Raw genomic sequence first — 14,534 nt, 5'->3', positions numbered from 1 at the left:
ACGTGCCGTTATGAATAGTGGCTTGCTCAGTGTGGTACCAAATAGTTGTTGATTGATTAATAGAGACATGATCATCTGCCTGGGCTAGCTCACAGAGATAATTTGAGAGAAATCTGAAATAAGAGATGTGACCATGTCTTGAAAGCATCAACGAATCTAGGAATACAGCAATAATAAAACTGTCAAAACACATTTGTTCGTCTACGTTTCTTGTCACCCTATCTCCCTACAACCAGAAATAGGAACAAGAGAGACTCCTTTCTCCTTTACAAACAATGTCTTTATTCCCACGGAGGGACACCAGTGCTGCCATTTGCTACCTGCGAGGTTCTTAGCGCCGAATCCATTCCACGCTCAGTTTGCCCATCTACAAACTAGAGATGATAATACTCATTTCATAAAACCATTTTGAAGAGCAAATGAGGTAATATGGGTAAAGTACTTAATGGCCCAAGAAAGGCACAGAGGAAACACTTAGTAAACGTTAGCTGTTTGCTTTGTCTTTGGGGTGTCCTTAAATCTTCCCACTTTAAAGAAGAATAGCAGCAAAAAAATAATATAAAGGAGCAGATAAGCTAATCTCATCTCAATTTAACTTTGAAAGCACTTTCACTAATCCCAGTCCTTCCTTGTTTTCATACACACACACACACACACACACACACACTCACACACACACACGCATGCACACGCTCTTCTATACTCAGCCCTTGAACTGCCAGCACCCAATTACCACACGCACATTCTCTGTTCCTTGAATCCTCATCACCCACTCTAGATACTCAAAGCAGCAACCAGGAAGTCACTCCTCCTACTCATAGAAGCTTTCCAGGATCTAGTGATTCAAAAACTAAGTTCTCGTCCAGTGGGATGGATCGGCAAGGGAAGATGCACAAACCTGATGACCTGAATTTGATCTCAAACCAACAGTAGTGGGAAAGAACCAGCTCCCCAAACTTGCCCTTTCATATAGACAACAGACAAACACACAGATACACAGAAACACACACACACACACACACACGAATGAATGAATGAATGATGAATGCTGGGAAAGGATCAAACAGTAATTTCCTGTGGATTCTATTTCAGCTCAGGCCTTCACCTGTCTTACCTCCACTGCAGCAATCTTTGACATTTCTCTTTCTGCGTAGTCATGGTTCTCCTGAGCCACTCCTTATGTGCTCGTAAGTGGCACTAGTTTATTACGGCGTAGAATGATCACATTCAAATGTCAAGTGTCAGTGTGTTGACTCAGCCCTTGCTCTCACACTCAGGCGATGCTCAATGGCCCGTGCATTCTGCACTAAGCACACTGTCCTCACATGTGACCTTTGGAAATATTCTTCCCCCTGATATGTTTGTCTGACTCTTCATGTCTGTCTGGACACTCCTCTTCGTCCCTTGGCTGTTCCACTGACACAGGCCTGTAATCAACAGCAAGGATTTTATGAATGATAAGCAGCTCTTTCCTCTGTCTAGTACTCCAAGAACCTATGAGATACCAGACAAATTGTCTCCATATTTACATTGAGAAATGATATCAACCGAAAATTCTGTAGAATATAAAAACGGCAGATACGACTTATTTTGTGTAGCCTGACTTCCTTGAGAATCCAGGCACATCTCACCCAACAATTGACACTGAATTAATTTCCTAGGTTGACTTTTGAAATTCTATAACATCCTCCACAGGAGTGGCCTTTCTCAAAAATCCTCTCGCTGATCTCCTTTTGATTGCAGAGGAGCCCTGGAAGCATCTTTTGGGGAGACGGACTCATTATCTTGTCTGTGTGGTACCCAGAGGCACTTAAGGAATGTGAGAGACCCCAGCATCCATGAAGTCCAGCTCCCACTTCTCTTCCAGACCCCCCTCCCTTTTTTCCCTCTCATATTCTCTTCCCATATCTTGGGTTTTCCCCCTTCACTTTTATATCTGCTGGGCAAGACAAAGATTGCCGTTCAGGAAAGGTAAAAGAAAATAAGGTGTTGGTCTAGCTCTTTCTGTTGAGCACTTCTGCATATCCACCAGGGCTGCAAGCTTCCCCTGGACTTTCTTGGTCCATCTTCTCAGTAAGCCTACAAGATGGGGACTTGTGTTTCTTTTGTAAGTGAAAAAATACTCCAACCGGAGAGGTTGAGCCCTTTACCCAAGGCTTCGAGGCTAGAAAGAAGCAGAAGCAGAATTTGACTGTGGTCTGACTATAGAGTACATGTTGCCATGTCCCATAGGTGAGTGGGATGGCTCCCAACAGTTCCTAGGGCTACATTCCAGCCTTCCTCTCAGAGGATTCATGGTGGGACTTCATGGTACGCTCCTCCAAAAGGAAAAACATTTTGGAAAATAGAGACAAAGAAGAAAAAAAAAAGCCCATACTTCTTCATATGCCTTTTCTTTCCCTGCGTTTATGATTGCAGGCACTGTAACTCAGTTGCAAGTCATGGCACTAAGCCGCCACCATCTTTGTGTCCTGAGGAGTAGGATACAGAAGCGTATATAGGGGAGATGCTGTTCTGTAGAAACAAACTAATCACGAAGCAGTGAAAACCAGCTCACACTACCCAAAAACCAATTTGTCTCACCCCCTCAGTGGTCAATTAGAGGGAGCCATCGGCCTGGAGAGATCGCTAGACCTGCAGGTGGTGGGAAGTGGGAGGTAAACAAGACACAGATGTAGCGACATGTTCAAGAAGAGCATCTGTGCCCGTAGCAGAGCACAGAAGGCTTTCAGGACCGAGTGTGGGCAGGCTTGCCTGACCACAGGCTGTCCTGGTTGATTAAATGGTTTCTGTATGGAAATGAAATAAGAGCTTTCTGGACCATGGTAGCAGAATCTGTCCTCAGCAGGCCCATTGTTGTTCAGGCTTGGGAGTGAGCCAGTAACAGCAGTGTGGGTAAGTGCACACACTTTGATGTGTACCACCCCATACGCCCCAACAGCCTGCAGAAGCTCACTGCGTGGTACTCGTGAGGAAACAGCCACTTCTGTGAAACTAGCTCATGCAAGAAAGCTCCTAAACCTTCCGGAAGCTTCCTCACATCTGTCTTCCCTCAGGGAATGTCAGAAGTCAAGACCAACGAGATAAAGCAATCGAGTGGAAGACAATGTGTCCATCATCAATCAGAAAAGGACAAGAAAATGGAGGAGGACTCTGTTATGCCCACGGATGTCTCTGAAAGGGCATATGCCAATCGGATCAGATAAATGCTGAAGGAAATGGCTCTAACATCTCTCCCATTCCTCTCCTGACATTCATGTTTCCCTGCTTTCTGTCTGGGAGACTTCTGGCTGAAGGGAAGAGTGGGATGACAGAGATTATAATACCAACCAAGCAGCCATCTCCTGTCACTGCTTCCTCAGACATGAATGAGTGAGAACCAGAAAAGACTTGGCTGCAGTGGGGACCTGATGCTGATGGCCCAGTGCCTTTGAACCTATCTTATCAATGGGCCTGATCTCGACACTTCTGTTGTGTGCTTTATTCCATCCACTCGTGACATGGAAACACTGAGAGCCATCTTCATATAGGACTGTATGAAGAATATGGCAAAATTCTTATTCTGAGGGCTTAAGAAGCACAGGGCTGTCATCTGGTTTGGTTTTTCTATAGCTTGTTCTTCATGCAGCCTCTCTGTCTTTAGTGACTAAGAGTGTGTGATTAGTGGTCACCAAGGAAGCCAACACTAATTTAACTTGGTATAGTCAGAGGTCTTTTGGATGAAGTTGTCTTTCCTGTAGGTTGATAAGTATTAGAGCTACCTTGGTCTGTAAAGTGCTTACTGTGCAAATAAGAATTGGTATTTTGGACTGCAAGCATTCATGTAAATGCCAGGTGGGGTGGTAGCTTCCCTAAACTCCCAGCACTTAGAAGGCAGAGGTGGGGAATCCTCTGGGCAAGTTGGCTACCTAGAATCTCTGCACTGTCAAATTCTTGATTCAAGTGAAAGACCCTATTTCAGTAAGTAAACAATAGCCAAAGAAGACACACCTCTGTCACATACACAAGCACATACATATGTGCCCTCTCCCGACATGAACATGCATATAGTTGTGAATGTCACACATACATGCACACAGAAGGAAAGAGGAGAAAAAGAAAGATGTTAAGTCAGGTCCTGCCCACTGACTGTTCCTTGGTCTCCCTTTGAGGAGACATTTAGAGGGTGGAGGCTGACAAGAGGCCTTTTGAAGATGGTCTGAAAAAAAAAAAACAATCAAAACCAAGATAAAGAGCAAAGAGAAGAGTTCTCTGGTTTCTGGATTTGAAAAAAATCTTTGGGGGAAGAAGATGCTGGAGGCTGGTTAGCTATAGGACCTGGCTGTGCTCCTGCTGACACTGTTGTCATTGGCTGAGACTGTGCTGAGACCCTGGTATGTGTACTCAGTGTTTGGAATCCTGTCCGCAGCTGTCCCCATTACCACAGAGCCAGGACTGCGTCATCACCGGCAGGGTGAGCAGGAAGTATCTGAACTGAGACTAGACCCACTCTAGAGACAGAGACTTTGAAAGCTAGAAACCATCTCAGTTAATAAGGAACTAAACCCAGAGGCACGTGCTATTTTTCCACATCTCACAGGAGACCCAAAAGGTCAGGTTGGAAAAGTACACAAACCTTTACACCGTGAAATAACAACTTGAGGATGTATGGAAGTTCTGAAGAAGGCTGTCTTTGCTTCTGGAAGACGGTGATACCAGGTTGTTTGCCTTAACCCTGTCTTGGATTGAGCTCATGTGAAATTAGATTTATGTTGAACTGAGACACAACTAGTTTCAGGTTTTCCTATTTCTCCCACCATGTCTCTTTGGAAGGACTCCACCCTTCCAAAGGTCTTTACCCAAGTCCCTTCAGTATCAGACACTAAAGGCAGCAAGATAATGAACCAGATGACAGTCCCTGTGGTTCTTAAACCTAAAGAATAAGAATTTTCCCATGTGTGTTTTACCCCAATTTTCCATGGTCCCACATTCAGGGATGCCCAAGTTCCAGATTTTACATCTTCCACTATGGGAACCCCTATTTGCTTTGTCTTTGCCATCACTTCCAGATTGTGTCCTCAGCCTCTCAGCTAAGAATTAGCAAATGGGGAGCAGACATATCTCCTGCTGCAGATCACTGTAATACACACACACACACACACACACACACACACATGCCCATGGTCTCCAGGACCTTAGCCCTTATTCCTGTCTACCTTGGTAACTTTCTGATTATTCCAAACTTGAGACTTTTTTTTTTTAAATCTAGCTGTTTTAGTCTTCAGTGGAAAGTTGATATCACACAAGTTACGGTGTAAAGCTAGAATGGAAACCCAATTGATAAGGCATTAGATAAAAAACTTACATGTATGTGCATTTTGTCTGCGTGGATATCTGTACACTACATATATGCAGTACCCACAAAGGCTGGAAGAGGGCATTGGATCCCCTGGACCTGGAGCTACAGACAGTTATGATTTTCCCTCCTTGTGGGTGTCGGCAATCAAATCTGGGTTCTTTGGAAGAATAGCCAGTGTTCGGAACCACTAAGACATCTCTCCAGCATTGTGCTGTTGTTGTTGTTGTTGTTAGTTTTTTTTTTTTAATTGAAAATGGATTCTTCTCTCATACAATATATCCCAACCACAATTTCCCCTCCCTCACTCCTCCCAGCTCTCCTCCACCTCTCCTCTCCCCTAGATGCACTCTATTTCCCTTTAGAAAAGAGAAGACCTCCAAGAGACAACGGCCAACACAGCAAAACTAGATGGAGTTAAGCAAAATCCCCTATAACCCTTGTGGATGCACAAGGCAATCCAACAGGAGCAAGACAAGAGTCAGACTCACCCGCTCCCACTGTTAAGGAGACCCATAAAAACTAACAGCCATGACAGATACCCAGAGGACCTGGCAAAGACCCATGGAGGCCCCACTTCAGTCTCTGTGAGCCCATATGTGGTTTAGTCTAATGCTGTTTGTATTATGTTAATTCGGATCCTCAAAACTACACAAGAATCCACACGGAAGACACCAAGGGACCCTACCTCCAGTTGGTTTTGATTGGTAAATAAAGTTGTCAGCAGCCAATGGACTTTTAGGATTACTGGGCTAGGGACAGAGAGGAAGGAAGAAGGAGATCATCTGTGCCTGGAGAAGGCATGGGGATGGGAGGGACAGGGAGAACATAACTGACATTTAGGAGCTGGGAAAGAGCGGCCCCAAGAGGGCTGCCTGACTGGGTTCAGGACAACAAAGATAAAATATAGATTTTAGTAAGTAATAACTTGGGAATACCAGATGGAAGTGGATTGGCCACGAAGAGGTTAGAAGTGGCCCAATCATTGAGCTGTTTAAGACATATCAAAATACAAAGGCTGTGTATATGTGTAGTTCATTCGGGAACCCAGAACATTGGAGCAGATAGTGAGGAAGGCCGCTGCCACCGGCAATCACTGTGTTAATTGGGTATTACACAACACATATGAGCCCTATTTAGTTGATTCATTGGGCCATGTTCTCCTGGTGTCCTCCATTTCCTCTGACTCCCATAATCTCTTTTGCTCCACTCTGCAAAGGGATTGCCTGAACTCCAAGGGGAGGGGCGCAATGGAGCCCTCCAATTTAGACTCTCTCTCCACATGTCTGCCTGGGTCTCTGCACCAGCTCCCGTCTGCTGCTGGAGGAAGCCTCCCTGATGACTGGCCAAGGTACCAATCTATAAGTATAGCAGAATATCATTTGGAATCATTTCATTGTTTCTTCTTTGATTTTTGTTTGTTTGTTTGTTGTTGTTTTATTTGCTAGTAGTGTTTGGTTCTATCCTAGGTCTCTGAACTATCTAGCCTCCTGGTCCTTAGCCATGCAGGCAATGTAGGGCACGGGTCTCAAGTTAAACCAGACTTTGGCCACTCCCACACGTTCAGCACCATTGCCCCAGCACATCTTGCAGCCAGGATGAATTAGAGGCTGAAGGTTTTGTGACTGGGTGGATGTCCAGTTGTCTCTTTCTGTAGCCTGCAGAGCACCTTCTCATGCCAAAGAGACTAGAATGGAGGGGTAAAGGCTCCATGCAGGCACCACCTCGTCTTCTCTGTGTTGAACAAGCCGAGTGGAAGTTATCCTCACAATGGGGCCCCACTGTCAGTTTTCAGAAAGTGATCCTCTGTTCTAGCATCAGTCTGGATTGTCTTGGGATCTCCATGGGAACCCCTCAGCCAACAACTCAATCAAATCAACCCAGTCCCACCACTGGAATTACCTGACTACAAAGGATGGCCAGTTCAGACTCCATGTCCTCCATTACTAGGAGTGATCACTAGGGTCACTCTCATAGATTCCAGGAGTTTCCAGTGCATAAGGTTTCCACACTGCCCTGGAGTGCCTCCTTAATCCAGCCACCTCTCCCCACACTTCCTCCTCCACTCCTCCCTCCCACACCTGATTCCTCCTGTTCTATCTTCCCTGCATTCAATTCACCCACAAAATTCTATTTCCTCTTCCCAGGGAGATCCATGCATTCCCCACTAGAGCCCTGCTTGTTACTTACTCTGAGTCTGTGAACTGTAGTATGATTATCCTTAGCTTTACAGTTATAATCCACATGTGTGAGTACATACCATGTTTGTCTTTCTGGGTCTGGGTTACCTCACTCAGAATGATTTTTTTTTCTAGTTGCATCCATTTGCCTGCAAATTTCAAAACAAAAAAATCATTTTTTTAACAGCTGAATAATACTCCATTTTGTAAATGTACCACATTTTCTTTATCCATTCTTCAGCTGAGGGACATCTAGACTGTTTCCAGTTTCTGGCTATTATGAATAAAGCTGCTATGGACATAGCTGAGCAAGTGTCCTTGTGATCGGGTGGAGCATCCTTTGGGTGTGTCAGGGACCTGAGATGTGGGGGTGAGACCCCAGGGGGTGTACTGGGGTGACTCTAGCTCAGAATCCTAGCAGTGTGGTATAGGGTTGTGGGGTCCCGAATCTGCTCTACCACAGGGCATGGCCACTTGGGGAGGCAAGATATGGGAAGTGATTGTGCTTGCCCCACACTGTCAACTGGCAGGTGTGTGGGCTGTAGGGAAGCCACGGGAAACAGCTCCAGGGGTGGGGAAGTGCAGTCTGAGGCACTAGACTGTGGGTCCCTGTTCCAGAGGGCTTCCCATGAAGATCTCTGGCTCAGCCAGGTGCGGGGGTCCAGGCCAAGGGGATAGAGTGTGAGCAGGGAGGGGGAATCGCCTCTGTTGCCACTGCTGCTGCCTCTACCCCTGTCTCTGCTGTTGCCACCCAGTTGCTCCCAGGTGCTGCACCTGTCTCTCTGCACTGAGCCGGTCTGGGTTGGGCCAGTGAGAAGCCGGCTCGCTAGCAAGGAGCACCGGAAGGTTCCTGAAGGCATTTTTGGAAGAGTAGATCTCTTCTCAAGTGTTACAGAAACTCTCGGACAATGGGATGATTCTCACACCTTTTACTTCTCCCCAATAGGGCCTTTATATACACTTTGGGGTGGGTTAGGGTCTGGCAGCAGATAACCCCTGTTGTCTTGGTCTAAGAGCTTGGAGATACCTCATCTACATGTGGGAGAGCCTGAGGCACTGTTCCTACTTGACTGATGGCCATCGACCTCTCTGTGGGAGGGGCTGTGGAGGGCTGAAGCTGAGTGAAAGGAACCGGGGCCCAGGAGCAAGGCCGAACATCTTCCATCCAATTAGTGTCCGAGAGTCTAGATGCCCAGCTGCCTTTCACAGCCCACCACCCCACACTGGACAGCCTGAGCTGGTTCAGGATTCCCCAGGCCTGTGATGAGGTCTGGGCCATCTGATTCTCATGTTCTCAGACTCCCAGGCACCACTGGGAGCTGTGGGAGAGCTGAAAACGAAGTAGGGGCCCAAAGGCTGGATCTAGCCCAGGGCCAGGGGTTGGGGGAGGCAGGACCTCTGGCTGGTCCCACAGGGAGAGTTCTTGGCTTGGCAGGCAACAGTCTTGGGCTTGGTGGCGGCTGTGGCTGGGAGTGTAGAGAGGCCTTATATGGGAGATTAGATGGTCTCTGTAGCTGAAGACCTTCTCCATGGCTCCACATGGCAGATCCCAATGAAAAGAGGCAGTCCATGGTTTTAAGACATTTAGCGTCATGGCGGAAAGTGAATGAATGATACCATACTTCACTTCTCAGGGTAGACTTGAGGTTAAATACCTTTTGCAGGGAGGAGCATCCGGGAAGGAAAGCTTATTGGCTAAGTCCTCCAAGTCTTTAGGTACCTCATTAAATAGAGTCTCTATCTGTGGACAGGCTTGGGGCATTGCCCTTATGTGACAGATGGCCACAAATCTTTGAGGGGCTGTGGCTAGAGACAGGGATCTGGTGTCGGGTATAGGCGAAACACCTACCATCCTTTCAAGGTCTCTGGGAACCAAGCTACCTTTCACAGTCCCACAGTGGGGATATGGATCTTGAAGTGGTCACTTCCTGTCGCCAGGTAGAACTCTCAGTGGAGGGATAAGGATAGCAACCCACCCACAAAGCTTCCACCCAAAATGTGTCCTGACTTCAAGATGTGCAGGGATGGAGACAGAGCAGAGACTGAGGGAATGGCCAACCAATGAGTGCCCCAACATGAGACTCATCCCATGAGCAAGACCCAATTCCTGCCACTATCAATGATATTGTGTTATGCTTGCAGAGAGGAACCTAACAAAACTGTCCTCTGAGAGTCTCCACCCAGCAGTCGATGGAAAGACTCCACCCAAAACATTAGATGGAGCTCGAGGAGTCTCATGGAAGAGTTGGAAGAAGGATTGAGGGATCTGAAGAGGACAGAGAGACCAACTGAGTCAAGTAACCAGGACCCTTGCGAGATCCCAGGGACTGAATCACCAACCAAAGAGAGAGCACAGCCTGGACCTAGGCCCCTGCATATATGTAGCAGATGAGCAGCTTGATCACCAACAACAAGAACAGAGGCTCTCTCTGAATTTGTTGCATGCCTGCCTGTGAATCCTGTTCCCCTAAATGAATGGCCTTGTCTTGCTACAGTGGGAGAGGATATGCTTAGTCCTGCAGTGATCTTACGGGCTGGGTGTGCTGGAGGATGATACCTAGAGGGAGGCTCCCTCTTTTCAAAGGAGAAAGGGAGAGAGGAATGGGGGAAGTTCTGCATGAGGGAGCATTGGGAGGGGAGGGGAGCTGATACTGGGATGTAAAGTGAGAAAACAAATAATAATAATTTTAAAAAACCCTGCCATATTGATTCCCATCATGGCTGTACAAGTTTGCACTCTCACCCTCAATGAAGCAGTGTGCCCCTTACTCCTCAGCCTCACCAGCATGAGCTGTCACTTGTATTATTGATCTCAGCCATTCTGATATGTGTAAGATGGAATCTCAAAGTAGTTTTGATTTGTATTTCCCTGATGGCTAAGGGTGTTGAACATTTCTGTGTTTCTTAACAATTTAAGATTTCTCTATCAAGAGTTCTCTGTTTAGATTTGTACCTCATTTTGAATTGGGTTATTTGATTTTTGATATCTAGTTTGACTTCTTTTATATTTTGGATATTAGTCCTCTCTTGGATGTGGTTAGTAAAAATCCTTTCCCATTCTGTAGGCTGCTGTTGTCCTTTGACAGTGTCCTTTACCATGCAGAGTTTTTTTTCAGTTGAGGTCCCATTTATTATTTGTTGACCTTAATGCCTGAAAATTGTCTCCCTTGCCAATGCATTCCAGGATATTCCCCCACTTTCTTTTTTCTAGCAAGCATTTTTAAAAACATCTACTATCTTCTGAACATTGTGGAACTTCAGAGAAGTTAAGAGAAATACAGCGCTTGTTCCTAGCCTTTGATTCACCAGGTGGGACAAGACAACAGTTGACAGTATTAGAGCACACTGTAAGAACAGTCGTAATTGGGAAGCTAGAGAGGCAACAACAGTGGACTGTAGTAAAAATAAAGCTTTCTTTGTTCTTCCACTTCAGAGCATCACAAGGCCTCCTTGTTGTAGAGATGTGTGAGCAGGTGGATGTGTTTGTGTACAGGAGTTCACATGTAGAAGAAGCTAGGTCTGGAACACAGAGCAGAGTGAGAGCAACATGTGGAGACCATGCAAGTTACCCAGCCTTGGTGACATCTGAGTGGAAGTGCTCAGGACACAGGAAGTCTGTATCTCTCCCTCTCCCCCTCCCTCCCCCTCCCCCTCCCCCTCCCCCCCTCTCTTTCCTAGCACTCCTTACACTTGGGACTGTATTGAGATATAGTCACTAAAATGAGCAGAGAAATTGCCTCGAAATTATTGTACAGGCAAAAATGGTGCAATTCTGCACATCTCACTGACATATCTCCCACCTTTGAATGGGAGTAAAGTTCCCTGTTTGACAGGTTGAAAAGGAAATCAGAGAGGCTAAGAGGTATTTTTACCACATAGTAAAAACCACCACACCCATTGGTTTATATGCTTTTCTAAAATCTTCTCAAACACAACATGATTTCCTGCTTTGATTTCTTGTAGGCTTCTCAGAATTCACTTATAATTTTTTGACATCACAATACATGATCTTTCTAGAGGATTCCCACACATATTGGAAGATGACTTTTTATAAGTTTTTAGGTATCTTATGAAAAGTTTCCCTGAGCAGCAAGTATCTTTTAGATTGGGTGACATCATAACATCGAGGTGAAACAATTACCATACATGGTTTGGTTATGAGCAAAGAGCTAGAGGTAAAAAGAAAGGGGGAAAATCAAAAGAACCACCAAAACCACCTCCTACTTTGCAGCTTTGTGCCCTGGTCTTAGAAACAGCTGTGAGTGTGTTCTCTACTCATAGGAAGCCAGTAAGAAACCCCAGTGTGCTTAGAAATATGAATCAAAGCTTCAAGCAGCATCCGGGGTGCTATGGTGATTCTTCCACTTATTTTCAGTCTCATTGGACCACATTTCCTCCAGATGTGCCATCTCTGCTCATCCTGTTGACATTTTATTCTCAGATGCGACCACCACCCATCCCTTGATGGGAATTGTATTCTTCTATAAGGGACAGAGAACTCAAAGCAGCATGTCTCATAATCTGAATTGTTTGAGAGACTTGGATAAGTGGCTTCCTTGGCTTTCATAAAGCAGCAGGTAGTGACTTAAACCCAAATTACTTTCCAGGAAAATCAGACAAAAATGCCAGCTGGAGTCATAGCTTGGGAAAAGGTGTGGGGAGCAAGGAATGGGGAAGAACAACAGAAAACAATGTTACTGCTATAGTGAGCTTTTCTTCTCCTGAGAAGTGGCAAGTTCTTGAAACCAAGTATCGGTTTCCTTTCTCTATAGCAAATGATGTTTCCTTTGGAGGAACACAATACCAAATGAGACCACAGCCATGATGTCAAAAAGGCATTGTGAAACTGGAAGACACCACAAGTAGTATTGTCAAGCTAGCTTATGAGGAAGCAAGATGTAAGCCATTGCATCTTAGACATCACAGAAAAAAAAATTACATCAGATTGGATTGTTTCCCCAGAATCAAAGTCCTAACTCTAATGCCTCAGACTGTAACAGATGATAGAGTCTTATAGAGTAGGTCAAGTAGAATTAGGTCTTAGATGGTTGTAGTCAAGTACAACCAGTGTTCTTACATAAGGAAGAAATGGAGAAGTTGGGGGTGGGGCAGAGAGAGAAAGAGATCCAGAGAACAATAGAGACTACTGGTCTACCACTTGAAGCTGGGGGGAAGAGCACAGATGAGATTCTTCTTCATAGTCTTAAAAGGGAACAAACTTTCTGGCTTCTTGGGAGAGTTCAGAACAATGAAAAAACTCATTCTGTTGCTTAGGCCACCCAGGATATCATATTTTGTTGCAGCAGGCTCTGACTATTTCATTCCTTCTGCTGTTCAGTTCTAATCTGCAAACATATTTCCCCAGGTGATTGTAATTGCTTTCAGTAAAAAACTGACAAAATGAAGAATGTGAAGAAGAAAGATATCTCAGACTATGGACCATATAGTCAATCTCTCATAAGCCAAACCCCAGGGAAGTTTTTGTCTCAGAAAAGTGAAGGCCATGTGGTTGACACCTCATATAATTTCCTTTATCACAATGATTCTCTACCAGTTAAATATTAATAGGGCCAAGAGTTTGCTGATAATGAGTACTTAAAAGTCTGAGGAGTGCTGGAACATTAAGAGCAAAGCTAAGTTACAGGAGGAATGAGCTAAGAAGTGGGATTCAGGAAAAGTGGTAACTGGGAATCTTGACTGCAGCTTCAATGAGGTGACTATGGTAACATAAACTAACAAAAGAGGATGCTTGGACCCATGTTTTTCCATACATTGTATTACATATACATATAGTCTACCTTCTTCTAGAAATCAAGCTCTAGAAAAGTGCTTGAGTTAGGAAGGCTGTAAGGTTACAGCTGCTCAGATGTCATCATGAAGGTCTTCAGGACTCTTTATTGATGAGTCACTGTGATATCATGAATACATATATGCCATATTCTCAAAAGCATAAGGAAAAAATATGCTCTCTATTATTACACAGGTCAAAATAAATTGGCCCAATGGGAGTAGACATCTAATTGATGTGTGTGTGTGTGTGTGTGTGTGTGTGTGTGTATGTGCAGATAGAGAAGAGATAGGTAAATGGTAGATCAACAGTTCTCATCCTGTGGGTCCTGACCCCTTTGGTGGTCACATATTAAATATCCTGCATATCAGATATTTTCATTACAATTATAACAGTAGCAAAACTGCAGGTATTAAGTAGCAACAAAATAATTTTATGGCTGGGATCACCACAGCATGATGAGCTGTGTTAAAGGGTTGCAACCTTAGGAAAGTTTTGAACTACTGTAATAGATAGGTAGATAGATAGATAGATAGATAGATAGATAGATATTCCAAGTGTCTCTACTGTACAGCCAGAGTGAAGAATCACGCTACAATATAGTGTTTGCTTTAGACTTTTAGAGTCCAAATCAGTACCAGACACATAGTAGGCTCATTTCTAATGTATTTTAGTCTAGGTACTTGATCTGCCTTTATTTCTTCCCACACTATTAGCATGGTGAGCTCTAAATGTACACATTAAAGGACTTTTAAACTCAAATTATGTTATTCTTATTTGTCTAGATTTACCAAAGTCCTTTATTATGTACAATCACATGATATAATGTTCTAATAATACCTTATCATCCTTTTTTGTTGCTGTTGTTGTTTTTGTTTTGTTTTTTTTCGAGACAGGGTTTCTCTGTATAGCCCTGGCTGTCCTGAAACTCACTCTGTAGACCAGGCTGGCCTCGAACTCAGAAATCCACCTGCCTCTGCCTCCCAAGTGCTGGGATTAAAGGCCTGTGCCACCACTGCCTGGCAACAGCGTGTTAAGAAGTCAGTCGAGCAAGGTAGATATAACACAGACATGGCCTGAAGAAAATAGTGGCCCAAGGAAGGGTTTCAGAGTAGATACCTGGGAATAAGACACAAATACACTTAAAAAAAAGAAGAAGAAGTATCTTCTATCTAAATATTAGATTATGGCTCACATATTAATCACCATGGTGGGCTGTAGTTTTTTAGGC

Source organism: Grammomys surdaster, unplaced genomic scaffold, assembly GCF_004785775.1.
Source record: "Grammomys surdaster isolate TR1022 unplaced genomic scaffold, NIH_TR_1.0 191, whole genome shotgun sequence".
Taxonomy (NCBI): domain Eukaryota; kingdom Metazoa; phylum Chordata; class Mammalia; order Rodentia; family Muridae; genus Grammomys; species Grammomys surdaster.
Note: the sequence above shows the minus strand (reverse complement) of the source record.